Genomic DNA, 15,195 nt, shown 5'->3' on the forward strand with positions numbered 1-15,195 from the left:
CACCATCTCAATAGATGCAGAGAAAGCTTTTGACAAAATTCAACACCCATTTATGATAAAAACCCTCCAGAAAGTAGGCATAGAAGGAACTTAGCTCAACATAATAAAGGCCATATATGAGAAACCCACAGCCAACATCGTCCTCAATGGTGAAAAACTGAAATTATTTCCACTAAGATCAGGAACAAGACAAGGTTGCCTACTCCCACCACTATTATGGAACATAGTTTTGGAAGTTTTAGCCACAGCATTCAGAGAAGAAAAAGAAATAAAAGGAATCCAAATGGGAAAAGAAGAATTAAAGCTGTCACTGCAGATGACAAGATACTATATGTAGAGAATCCTAAAGATGTTACCAGAAAACTGCTAGAGCTAATCAATGAATTTGGTAAAGTAGCAGGATACAAAATTAATGCACAGAAATCTCTCGCATTCCTATACACTAATGATGAAAAATCTGAAACTGAAATTAAGAAAACACTCCCATTTACCACTGCAACAGAAAGAATAAAATACCTAGGAATAAACCTACCTAAGGAGACAAAACACCTGTATGCAGAAAATTATATGACACTGATGAAAGAAATTAAAAATGATACAAATAGATGGAGAGATATACTATGTTCTTGGATTGGAAGAATGAACATAATGAAAATGACTATACTACCCAAAGCAATCTACAGATTCAATGTAATCCCTATCAAACTACCAGTGGCATTATTCACAGAATTAGAACCAAAAATTTCACAATTTTTATGGAAACACAAAAGACCCCAAATATCCAAAGTAATCTTGAGAAAGTAAAACGGAGCTGAAGGAATCAGGCCCCAGACTTCAGAGTATACTACAAAGCTACAGTAATCAAGACAGTATGGTACTGGTGCAAAAACAGAAATATAGATCAATGGAACAGGATAGAAAGCACAGAGATAAACCCACGCACATATGGTCACCTTATCTTTGATAAAGGAGGCAAGAATATACAATGGAGAAAAGACAGCCTCTTCAATAAGAGGTGCTGGGAAAACTGGACAGCTACATGTAAAAGAATGAAATTAGAGCACTCCCTAACACCATACACAAAAATAAACTCAAAATGGTTTAAAGACCTAAATGTAAGGCCAGACACTATCAAACTCTTAGAGGAAAACTTAGGCAGAACACTCTATGACATAAATCACAGCAAGATTGTTTTTGACCCACCTCCTAGAGAAATGGAAATAAAAACAAAAATAAAGAAATGGGACCTAATGAAACTTAAAAGCAGCTTTTCTACCTTTCATGTGTAATTCTGGATACCATCAAATTCTTCCAATCGTGAGAGAAAAGTGAGCCTCAGAGCATTAGCAAAGCTTTGTCCCTCCTGGAAACAAGTGTTTAAAGTCAAGAGCAGAAGGCATAAATGAAAGGGCATAGTAAATACAGATACCATTCTCAATGACTTAATAACTGACTTTTACCCTGTTTTTCACTCAGTGCAATAAACCCAGAGGTCAAAACGCAGATGTTTTCTAAGTATTATTCTCCAGAAATGTTAGAAACTACAGGAACAAAGGAGAAATTAGAGGATACTAATTCATTTTGTCCTTAATTAATTTTGTCACTGTCATTGGTAACAAAAGTGAGACTCTTAAGAATACATAAGAAAAAAAAAGAATATATAAGAATGTGGATGAATGAAAACTCAGAGTTTTATTTCATTTTTCTGACTCTGATTTCCAGCCTGTTCTAGAAGTGACCCTATCAAAGGAAAGGAAAAGTTGTACATGGAGATAAAGATTTTTATAGATTAAAATTCGAAAAATTGCTGTGAACATGGAAAACAAATGAAATTTTAGAGATATCTCTTCAGCAAGCTGACTTTTTGAGTGCACTATTACAATTTTTTTTATTTTAAGTACCACCTCTGAGTCAAGGAATGCAAATGGAAACCAGGGAAGCCAGTGGAATTTCAATTTTCCTGCCCACACTGACATTGCTATTTATAGCTGTGTGTTCTTGGAGCAGTGTCAGCAGATCTGGATTTAACTCCACCCAAAGGAGTTGAAAATTTATATCCACACAAAAACCTGCACTTGGATTTTCATAGCAGCTTCATTCTTAATCACCAAAACTTGGAAACGACCAAGATGTTCCTCAGTAGGTGAATGGATAGATAAACCAAGGTACATCCAGACAATGGAATATTATTCAGCGCTAACAAGAAATGAGCTATCAAGCCATAAAAAGACACTGAGAAACCTTAAATGCATATTACTAAGTGAAAGAATCCTTCTGAAAAGGCTACGTACCATACAATTCCAACGACATGACATTCTGGAAAAGGCAAAACTATGGAGACAGTGAAAAGATCAGTGGTTATCAAGGGTTGACTGGGGGAAGAAGAATAGGTGGAGCACACAGGATTTTAGGGCAGTGAAAATAATCTGTATGGTACTATAATGATGAATACATGTCATTATACATTTTTGCAAACCTACAGAAATGTATAACATCAAGAGTAAAATCTAGGGTAAACCCTGAACTTTAGGTGATTATGATGTGTCAGTGTAGGTTCATCAGTTGTAACAAATGCACCACTCTGTTAGGGGATATTGATAGTGGGCAAGATTGTGCATGTGTGGAGACAGGAGAAATCTTTATACTTGCCTTCTAATTTTGCTGTGAACCTAAAGATTCTCTAAAAAATTGCCTAAAAAATAATTAATTATAATTAAAATTAATTTTATAAATAAATTTTATTATAATTTTATAATAAAATTAATCAATTTTACTTTTTTTGCACACCTGATTTTTGCTTACCAGCGTACTAACTGAGCATACAAGAGAACATCCAAGCATCTACACCTTATGAGGGCTTGTCTTAGTCTGCTCAGGCTGCTGTAACAAAATACCACAGACTGCATGGCTGAAACAGCAGAAATTTATGTTCTCACAGTTCTGGAGGCTGGAAAGTCCATGATCAAAGTGCAACACAGTTCACTTCTTGGCTTGCATATGTCTGCCTTGTTGTTATGTCCTCATACGGTGGAGAGAGAGAGAGACAGAGCCAGCTCTCTGGTGTCTCTTCTTATAAGGACACTGATCCTATTGGATCAGGGTTCTAAGCTTATAACCTCATTTAACCTTAATTACTTCCGAGAAGGCCCTATCTCCAAATAGTCACATTGGGAATTAGGCCTTCACATATGAATTTTGGAAGAACACAAACATTCAGTCCATAACATAGCCCAAGCCTGAAAAAAAAGAATGGATCTAAATATTGAATAATATGCTCTTGAGGAAGGATCTTGGGGGTAACTCAATATACAGCATTCAGTACCCCAGATTCACTCCAGGCGAGGCATGTCACTATCCAGATAGCAGCTAAGGTGTTACACAAGTCCACACATCACAGTAAACTTAGCTGATGTTAGTTAATAAGTCATTTTATCTAAGTCTCAATTTCCTTACCTGAAAAATAGGAATATTATTTACCTCAATATTAATCCTGTAAGGATTAAACAAAATTAGAATATGAATACTAACTAAAGAGCTTGCACATAAACTTGATAAATATTAGTAGAAATGAAGGTGTGTCAGATCACCTCAAAGAATATCCAGTTGCTTCTGTATTCACTAAGGTTTATTAAGGTATGCTCCAGAGTTCCCACCAAGAACCAAGGAAAGAGCTAGATTTACTCCCCTATGACCATATACCAAACACCTGCTTACTCCACCCCAGGATCTGTACTAGGTACCGGGTTCACTAAAGCATATTAGCTTAGGTAGAAACGATCAGATTTAAGGTGTTTAATTACAACTAAAATAGAATTAGGCATGCACACTGAAGGGCAGTGTCTACTGGTTACAATCTTTTAGGGCCTTGGAGCTGCAAGTCCCTTGTTCTAAGAAGTGAGTCACTCTTTGATGGTTAGTAAACCCAACAACAGTGACCACACGTCCTAAGTGCATCTCAGTACTAGAGCTCATTCGCTTTCAGATGCCTCTGGTTGGTTGCTCATACCCGAGAAGGGGAGTTTCAGTAGGTATAAGACTGGAAATACCCCTTTATGACATCATCAGCAACATCATGAAAATTGTAGCTTTCCACTGAGCAATTCCCAAGTAACAGACTCTGAGCTAGGTTCCCTGCTTATGTTATCTCATTTAAGCCTCACAACTACAATCTTGAGAAGTAAAAATGGAGCTGGAGAAATCAAGCTCCCTAACTTCAGACTATACTTCAAAGTTACAGTAATCAAAACAGTATGGTACTCACACAAAAACAGAAATATGGATCAATGGAATAGGATAGAAAGCCCAGAAATAAACCCACGCACTTATGGTCAATTAATCTACAACAAAGGAGGCAAGAATATACAATGGAGAAAAGACAGTCTCTTCAATAAGTGGTGCTGGGAAAACTGGATAGCTACATGCAAAAGAATAAAATTAGAACATTTGCTAACACCACACACAAAAATAAACTCAAAATGGATTAAAGACCTAAATATAAAATCAGATACTACAAAACTCACAGGGAAAACATTGGCAGAACACTCTTTGACATAATCTCAGCAATATCTTTTTGGAACCGACTCCTGGAGTAATGGAAATAAAAACAAAAATAAACAAATGGGACCTAAGTCTCACAACTCCATGAGGTTGGCATATTCATTATCCCATTCCATGGGTGAAGAAAAAAGCATGGCTTCAAAAGAGACCTGGTAAATTAAAACCACAAGTAAGGAGATGAGTAATGTTTCAACCCCAAATCTGAGCAATTCCAAAGACTATGAGTAAGTCTACCACAGGTTGGTCCGGGAGGAGCAACCTAAAATCCAGAAAGACTGACAATTTAGAATTCTAAATTGCTGGCAAAGACATCTTCTTTCATAACTTTCATAAAGACTTAGAGCTGGACTATATCATACTACTCCAACTTTGTATCAGAGCTCTGACAGGAATGACATAAAACAACTATTATAGGCAGAGTGTGGAAAAAAAAATGAGAAAATTGACTCTTCAGAGCTATTTATTTTCACCCAGAAATGGAACCAATATTAAACTCTTGTTTATATTGGGTAAGGATTCACACTTATTGTTGAGATCTGTACTTCAGTATAAACAGAATAATTCTGAACCTGATTTAAAAAACAAAACAGTTTTTAAAAACAACCTGCAAGGGGAAATTATAATTTTTTTTGGTCGCTTTCCTCTTGATTGGTGAGCATTTTTGCATTTTCAAAGACATCGAAGTAACTTCTTTAAGGCTCAACTCACACATGTGACTTGTGCTATATCTTTCAGTGCTGCCGAAAGGCTGTATGATGACAAAGTGTATCTCCTTTGGTGGGGGGTTGGTCAAACTAGAATCACTGGGCTTGAAAAGAAGGCAGAATTTTGCCGTGTGCTGAAGATAGCTCATGTTTTTCTCTAGGGAACGTAAAAGTTGTAAAGGTGAAAAATAAATGATTGGGAGAAAAAGGATGAAGGAAAAGTGCTTTTTTTGTTAATATGTAAACATTTAAAAACAAATTCTATCCTGAAATATGAATCATACAAGAAAATTAATGTCATACTACTAGCAAGATCATCCACTTTATGGCTCACTCTTTTCCATAAAGCTTTCCCAAGTTTGGAGAACATGAAGAATATTATTTGGAAAAATAGATGAGATAACTTCATAAATACTTTTCAAATATCCCTTTGCCACCAGAATTTAAAACAGATCTGCCTACTATGGCCTCAGCCAAGTTAATGAGTGTTACCCTTTCCCCTTCTAGTGATTCTCACAGACTTCTACATCTTTTTAAACCAAGAAGTCACAATGCATCTGCCTGAACAAAATATATACAGCTATCTCAAAGGCACATCTTCCAAGAAAATGACGTTAAAAATGGAACTATTTAAGACAAAAATTTATTGACTTTTTTTTTTCTTCAGGCTTTCACCTATGTTCTTCAGGTCCATTTTAATATCCTCTAGGTCTTAGGATAACGGGTACATTAAACCAATAGATTTTGTTCACATATTTAAAGAAAATGTGTAGCCTAAAAGAAACAAAGTAAAGAGAGGATATAAGAATAAATTTTATAAATAGATGCAGGATAGAGTTAATTTTATGCACTGGTACAGATGTCATCTACAGGAGTAGATATAGCCCTTCTTTCATGACTGCTTTTGATTGTGCGTTATAGGCATCTTACCTTACACAAGGTAGCATTCATCACTGACAGAAGTGTGTTCCAGGACATCTTCATGATGCCAGCTAGAAAAAGGGATCTGAGCTTAGTTCTCTTTGTTCAGTGTAGTTATAGCCCTGAGTCTCTCCACCTACCACTTTTCACTTATTTTATTGAAATTTCAGTGTTATGAGCAACTAAATCCTGGCTAAGATAAATATTTCTTCCATCTTCTTTGACATACCCAGTTCCCAATTTAATCTCAAACTCTGATTAAATTGCACACTGTAAACTTAATTCTTTAAGACTTACAATGTCTTAAACTTTCTTTAATTAGACTTTCAAATCGTAGAGAGACCCAAAGATAATTACTTTTAAAATCTTTATAACTCTCCTCACAGCCATGTGCAAATAGATGCTCTGTTATCAAGAAATAGCTAGATTAATGCCCAGGAGCTGTCAGCCTATCTTTTGAGCAGGGGAAGCAAAGCACCATAGTGATTAGTTTGAGTGGCAAGTTGTCTAATTTATTTCTGCTGAGTGAAATTTATTCATTTGCCAGGAATAATAATAACACAAAATAAAAAGGCCATGCAAATGCCAAGAAATTAAGCATGGTAATAGAATTACATCATGCTGCTCTGTGGGGTCCAGGTTTCAGTACAAGGATAGGAAATTGATTTTTATTACCTAGATGATCATGTCGTCATATGTCTTATACTACCAAGTTGAAATACTTTGATCTTCTTCATTATTTTTTCCTAAGATTAAGGCAGCTGAAGGACACATTCTTTTACTTTTACATGTATAGTCTGTCAATGTACAGAAATTTTCTTGTCATCCAGAGATACAACAATAATATAAAACACTGAAGTTTCTCTGCCCTATAGAATTACCTTAAATATTTGACTGATAAATTTTCAAATTAAAAATCAGACCACCAAGACTCTATTATCTATCCATATTCTAAACAGAAATTGCAAAACATGTTGTTACAGGGATAAAAAATAGAATAATAAGGACCCAGTTTATAGAAAATAGTGATTGACTCTATCCTGTTCTTATATCCTTCATACCCTTTAGAATTTTTAGTACGTTTATGGGTGGGAACATGGAGATATTTAGAAATGAGTTCCTTAAGGAAAGCAGCTCAACAGGGCACACATCTCTTAAAAAGGCAATAATATCTTGGTGTCTTGGCCCAAGTTAAAAATGATAATTACTCACAAATTATATTCTGATGGGTCTCCTACTCTCCCATCCTCCCACACACCCCCATCCCATAAAAGGATAGTCCATCAAGAGGTATTGTGTGTATATGGGATACTTTTCCTCTTTTAATTTTATTTTGTCTTCTAAATAAAAGGTATAAACATTTATGTAGAATTGTATATGAAAATAGAATATGGAGTTTGTACAACTCTCTTAGTAGCTTCAGTAATGGAGCAACAAAATTTTGCTGAGGAATAAATAAGCAAGTTCCCACAGATCATCGATCCGGTCTAGTGAGAAAATATATTAGGTGATTGCTATGTCTGTGGTCCCTATCCTAGAGAAAAAACAGATTTGATCCCTCATAATGTCATAAAACTAAACTGCAGAAGTCCATCTTCTCCTTTCTTACTCTTCTACTGTTCACAGAAGAAGAAAAAAAATGTCCTCATTGGCAAGAAATTTCTAGTGCCAGGATCTAGAGCTTACAAGCCTTAATATTTTCACATTGAGGTATGTCACTTTGCAGACAACGGACTTCATTGTTTGCTTTACTTAGAAAGTAGAGTTTTCAACAGATAGCAATCAATGTGTGTTTCCAAGCTAACCCAGAGATCACCTCCAGTTGTTGTTAACAGGCTACAGCAGGAATGAGAAAAACATTTCCCAGTATTTTACTACTGTTTAGAATAACATTGATTTATTAGATTGATTTGTTTCCTTTTTTTTTTCTGAGTGGAAAAAGAGCCGTGTTCATATTTCTTACCTAAGTACTAGTTTAAGGTTAAATGAAGAATCAATACACCAAAGATTTCTTTACAGGAGTAAGGGAGGCAGTGTAGAAATTGGAGAACGTGTAATCACATTTTGACACAACCTTATGAATCCAGAATCAACACATTTAAATAGAGCCAGATCATTAGATTCATTTGGAAACTTGGGCTTAACTACATGACTTAGAAGAAATTCAATATTCTATTTTGGCTCTGAAGCAGCATAATATAAACAACAATTTCATTAAAGCAGCTGTGTCAAACCATATAATTTTACAAAGCAAGACCTTTCTGTCCCCAAAGTTTTTGCATTAGTCTCAACATTTCCTACACTCCCACAGAAAAGTTAAAATTGGAAATGGCACAAAATTATTCAGTATTACTTGAAATCAAGCTCCATTTTGTGAGCACTTGAAAATTGAGTGTGTGGCTATTAGGGAAAATGAGTTCCATTGATATTGGTGTTTTTGTTCCTTGGACAGTATGGTGAGATTTGCCTGGTGTTCCAATACATTGCTCTTTATCAGTGTACTTAAACTATCTACATTTTTTCCCTTGGACAAAACACCACATGTATATATAACTCCTGTTCGCTCAACTGGCTATGGGGCTGACTCATATCATCAGTTTGGCGGGCAACTGGCCTTTATCTCCTTCTCTGAAGTCCCTTTATGTTTTCCTCAATTAGAGTTGAGACAACTTGTGTTTCCTGGGAACTAGAAGATAAGAGAGTCTCAGAATTACTTCCCTAGCAAGGAAATATTTACTCATCTAGAATGACATTTCCCAATTTATAGGACCCTCCCCTCTGAGCCAGAATCCTCTCCCATTTCCACCTCTCTCCCACCCAGAATCCCAGAGAATATTGGAGATATCAGACAGTGAAATGACCCACAGTGAACACTCGGATCCACATCAGGGTTGAGTCAGTTCCAAATTAGTATTCTTTTAGAATAGCTCTGACTGGATTAAATATATTTTGTAATGTTTTAAAGAAAACGTGATGCCATTTTCTGAATGCCAACTGTTTATAACTTGATCACTGATGATAATTTTATCACTGATTATAACTAATCACAATTATTAAGGACAGGAAAGCTGAGTGATGTATGGGAAAAGCATTGGATTAGGAAATTTGGCTTCTCACGCCATTCTTACAAAGTATGTGCTGGGTTTCCGTAGTTAATTATCTTAACTTCTCTGTGCCTCATCCCCTCATTGGTAAGCAGAGAATGATGATAACTATCCCACCTACTACATACAGTTCTTAGGAAGATTAAACGAGATAAGAGATTCCAAAGTGATTTGAAAACTATAAAACACTGTGTAAATTCAAAAAATTAATTTTAATAACCTCAGAGACATATAACCTACCAAAATTTTTATGCCAATGGTAACTAAAGGAAAAACATGCTATTGAGAAGCAGCTACATATTTCTCATTTACTACCTTATAGTTTATGATTTAAATATGTTTTTCTACGTGGATTGGATATGTGAAAGAAAAAACTGTTTCTTCATCAATCATATCTTTCCTTGGGTTAAAAACATCACAAGCTATTCAAATGACTTCAGAGTCAGCTTTGTGTCCTCTTTCTCCCACAGCCTCCACACCCAGCCAATCGAGTCGTCAGGTCCTTTTGATCCTCCTCCTGAGAGGTCTTTACCTCCTCCCCCCACACGCACTGGTACTCTCCATGTCATCAGGCTTATTTTAGCTGCAAGCGGCTTGAGGAGACAAAGAATGAACTGATTTACCTATCCAAAAATTTCAGAAGGAAACCTAGCTTCAGGCACATCTGGATTCAGGAGATCATATGATATTGTCCTGACTCTGTTGTCTCCATCAAAGGGCTCTGCTTGCCCCAATGTCACTCACAGGCCCTACACCTGCAAGGGCAAAAAGGCCACCAGCAGCTCGGGCTTATACTCCCCCCTCAGCTGAGCAACTTCAGTGGAAACACTACCTCTCTCCCAGTAAATTTTTTTTTTTTTTTTGGCCACCACGCAGCTTGCAGGATCTCAATTCCCCAAACAGGAATTGAACCTGGGTCACAGGCAATGAAAGCCCAGAATCCTAACCACTAGGCCAGCAGGGAACTTCTGCCAGCAATTTTGATAGAAGTCCAGCACTGACTTTCTTTGTGCTGACTAGGTCCATTTTCTATCCCAGAACCAAGTCCTCTGACCAGAAAGATGGAACACACTCATTGGTCAGCTTGAATCACATGCCTGCCACATACACTCACCTCCAAATATCAGGCCCCAGGGACTGCGTCAGTTCCACCTCCAATCACGTGGACTGAGAGTGTACAGGAAGTGGCTTTCCATATAATAAGAATGATAAAATAATCAGAGGAAGAAGAAGAGCAGAGGCTGGTCAAGCAAAACATATGTGCATTATACTCTCCTAGCCTACGGTCTCATAATATACTATCCACCTCCAGGTTTAATAAAACTAACCTAAGGTTACTCTTTGGTAATATTAATTTTAAAAGAATTTTTAAATTTAAATACATTTTTTTAATTTTAAAAAATATTAAATTTATTTTTTTTAATTTTTAAATCAAAAGAATTAAAAGAAGCCATATGTATGTATTATCCCCAATGTTATCTAACCAGGCTGCATCCATCTATATATTGCTACAAAACCACAATCCTGCTTGCATTGTTTCCTTGGGTTTCCTCTTCTCAGGTTCCCAATCAATTCCTCCTTCAGCACTGGATAACTCTAATACAAATTCTTTTTTTCTTTTCAAGTGTGTACACATCATATTTTACTTCTGTGGTCAAGATTATGCAAAAGTCCAAACACTTTCCTTTAAAACTTATAGACATTATTTGGGGTTAAAGTGACCCATCTGTTTTTTCTACCGTTTTGCTGCCTTAGGCTCTTTTTTTGATGCAAGATTGTTTTTTCTCATATTTATGAGTCCATTTGTTCTAAAATATTATTTGAATTTGAAAAAATGCATCCATGTTATGTTAAAATTCCCTCCTCCTTCTTCACTTCCTGTGTTGAGTATCTGTTTTGAGTATATTAAAAATTCTCGAGAAGGAATCAATAGAAGAATAACTGATGCAGAAGAACAGATAAGTGACCTGGAAGATAAAATAGTGGAAACAACTACCGCAAAGCAGAATAAAGAAAAAAGAATGAAAAGAAATGAGGAGAGTCTCAGAGACCTCTGGGACAACATTAAATGTACCAACATTCTAATTATAGGGGTTCCAGAAGAAGAAGAGAAAAAGAAAGGGTCTGAGAAAATATTTGAAAAGATTATAGTTGAAAACTTACCTAACATGAGAAAGAAAATAGCCAATCAAGTCCAGGAAGGGCAGAGAGTCCATACAGGATAAATCCGAGGAGGAACACAACAAGACACGTATTAATCAAACTATCAAAAACTAAATACAAAGAAAAAATATTAAAAGCAGCAAGGGAAAAGCAACAAATAACATACAAGGGAATCCCCATGAGGTTAACAGCTGATCTTTCAGCAGAAACTCTGCAAGCCAGAAGGGAGTGTCAGGACATGTTTAAAGTAATGAAACGGAAAAATCTACAACCAAGATTACTCTACCCAGCAAGGATCTCATTCAGATTCAACAGAGAAATTAAAACCTTTACAGACAAGCAAAAGCTAAGAGAATTCAGCATCATCAAACCAGCTTTACAACAAATGCAAAAGGAACTTCTTTAGGCAGGAAACACAAGAGAAGGAAAAGACTTACAATAACAAACCCAAAACAATTAAGAAAATCGTAATAGGAACATACATATCAATAATTACCTTAACTGTAAACGGATTAAATGCTCCAACCAAAAGACATAGACTGGCTGAATGGATACAAAAACAAGACCCATATATATGCTGTATACAGGAGACCCACTTAAGACCTAGGGATATATACAAGTTTAAAGTGAGGGGATGGAAAAAGATATTCCATGCAAATGGAAATCAAAAGAAAGCTGGAGTAGCAATTCTCATATCAGACAAAATCGACTTTAAAATAAACACTATTACAAGAGACAAAGAAGGACATACGTAACGATCAAGGGATCAATCCAAGAAGAAGATATAACAATTGTAAATATTTATGCATCCAACATAGGAGCACCTCAATACATAAGGCAAATGCTAACAGCCATAAAAGGGGAAATCAACAGTAACACAATCATAATAGGGGACTTTAACACCCCACTTTCACCAATGGACAGATCATCCAAAATGAAAATAAATAAGGAAACACAAGCTTTAAATGATACATTAAACAAGATGTAGTTAACTGACATTTATAGGACATTCCATACAAAAACAATAGAACACACTTTCTTCTCAAGTGCTCATGGAACATTCTCCAGGATAGATCATATCTTGGGTCACAAATCAAGCCTTGGTAAATTTAAGAAAATTGAAATTGTATCAAGTATCTTTTCCGACCACAACACTATGAGACTAGATATCAATTACAGGAAAAAACTGGAATAAATACAAACAGATGGAAGCTAAACAATACGCTACTAAATAAGCAAGAGATCACTGAAGAAATCAAAGAGGAAATTAAAAAATACCTAGACACAAAGGTCAATGAAAACACGATGACCCAAAACCTATGGGATGCAGCAAAAGCAGTTCTAAGAGGGAAGTTTATAGCAATACAATCTTACCTCAAGAAATAAGAAAAATCTCAACTAAACAACCTAAACTTACACCTAAAGCAATTAGAGAAAGAAGAACAAAAAAAACCCAAAGTAAGCAGAAGGAAAGGAATCATAAAGATCAGATCAGAAATAAATGAAAAAGAAATGAAGGAAACGATAGCAAATATAAATATACTAAAAGCTGGTTCTTTGAGAGGATAAAGAAAATTAATAAACCACTAGCCAGACTCATCAAGAAAAGGAGGGAGAAGACTCAAATCAACAGAATTAGAAACAAAAAAGAAGTAACAAGTGACCCTGGAGGAATACAAAGAATCATGAGGGATTACTAAAAGCAACTATATGCCAATAAAATGGACAACCTGGAAGAAATGGACAAATTCTTAGAAAAACACAACCTCCCAAGACTGAACCAGGAAGAAATAGAAAATATAAACAGACTGATTACAAGCACTGAAATTGAAAGTGTGATTAAAAATATTCCAACAAACAAAAGCCCAGGACCAGATGGCTTCACATGTGAATTCTGTCAAACATTTAGAGAAGAGCTAACACCCATACTTCTCAAAGTCTTCCAAAATATAGCAGAGGGAGGAACACTCCCAAAATTCATTCTACAAAGCCACCATCACCCTGATACCAAACCAGACAAAGATGTCACAAAAAAAGAAAACCATAGGCCAATATCACTGATGAAAATAGACGCAAAAATCCTCAACAAAATACTAGCAAACAGAATCCAACAACACATTAAAAGGATCATACACCATGATCAAGTGGGGTTTACCTCCGGAATGCAAGAATTCTTCAATATACGCAAATCAATCAGTGTGATACACCATATTAACAAACTGAAGGATAAAAACCATATGATAAACTCAATAGATGCATAAAAATCTTTTGACAAAATTCAACACCCATTTATGATAAAAATTCTCCAGAAAGTAGGCATAGAGGGAACTTACCCCACCATAATAAAGGCCATATATGACAAACCCACAGCCAACATCATTCTCAATGGTGAAAAACTGAAACTATTTCCTCTAAAGTCAGGAACAAGACAAGGGTGCCCACTCTCACCACTATTATTCAACATAGTTTCGGAAGTTTTAGCCACAGCAATCAGAGAAGATAAAGAAAGAAAAGGAATCCAAATTGGAAGAGAAGAAGTAAAACTGTCACTGTTTGCAGATGACATGATACTATACATAGAGAATCCTAAAGATGTTACCAGAAAACTTCTAGAGCTAATCAATCAATCTGGTAAATTTGCAGGATACAAAATTAATGCACAGAAATCTCTTGCATTCCTATACACTAATGATGAAAAATCTGGAAGAAAAATTAAGGAAACACTCCCATTTACCATTGAAACAAAAAGAATAAAATACCTAGGAATAAACCTACCTAAGGAGAAAAAAGACCTGTATGCAGAAAACTATAAGACACTGATGAAAGAAATTAAAGATGATACAAACAGATAGAGAGATATACCATGTTCTTGGATTGGAAGAATCAACACTGTGAAAATGACTACACTACCCAAAGCCATCTACAGATTCAGGCAATCCTTATCAAACAACAAATGGCATTTTTCACAGAACTAGAACAAAAAATTTCACAATTTGTATGGAAACACAAAAGATCCCAAATAGCCAAAGCAATCTTGAGAAGGAAAAACAGAGCTGGAGGAATCAGGCTCCCTGACTTCAGACAGTACTACAAAGCTACAGTAATCATGATAGTAAGGCACTGGCACAAAAACAGAAATATAGATCAATGGAACAGGATAGAAAGCCCAAAGATAAACCCACACACATATGGTCACCTTATCTTTGATAAAGGAGGCAAGAATATACAATGGAGAAAAGACAGCCTCTTCAATAAGTGGTGCTGAGAAAACTGGACAGCTCCATGTAAAAGAATGAAATTAGAACACTCCCTAACACCATACACAAAAATAAATTCAAAATGGATTAAAGACCTAAATATAAGGCCAGACACTATAAAACTCTTAGAGGAAAACATAGGGAGAACATTCTATTATGTAAATCACAGCAAGATTGTTTTTGACCCACCTCCCAGAGAAATAGAAATAAAAACAAAAATAAACAAATGGGAGCTAATGAAACTTAAAATCTTTTGCACAGCAAAGGAAACCATAAACAAGATGAAAAGACAACCCTCAGAATGGGAGAAAATATTTGCAAACAAAACAGCTGACAAAGGATTAATCTCCAAAATATACAAGCAGCTCATGCAGCTCAATATCAAGAAAAGCAAACAGCCCAATTCAAAAATGGGCAGAAGATCTAAACAGACATTTCTCCAAAGAAGATATACAGATTGCCAACAAACACATGAAAGGATGCTCAACA

This window comes from Hyperoodon ampullatus (genome assembly GCF_949752795.1).
Source record: "Hyperoodon ampullatus genome assembly, chromosome: 1".
Taxonomy (NCBI): Eukaryota; Metazoa; Chordata; class Mammalia; order Artiodactyla; family Ziphiidae; genus Hyperoodon; species Hyperoodon ampullatus.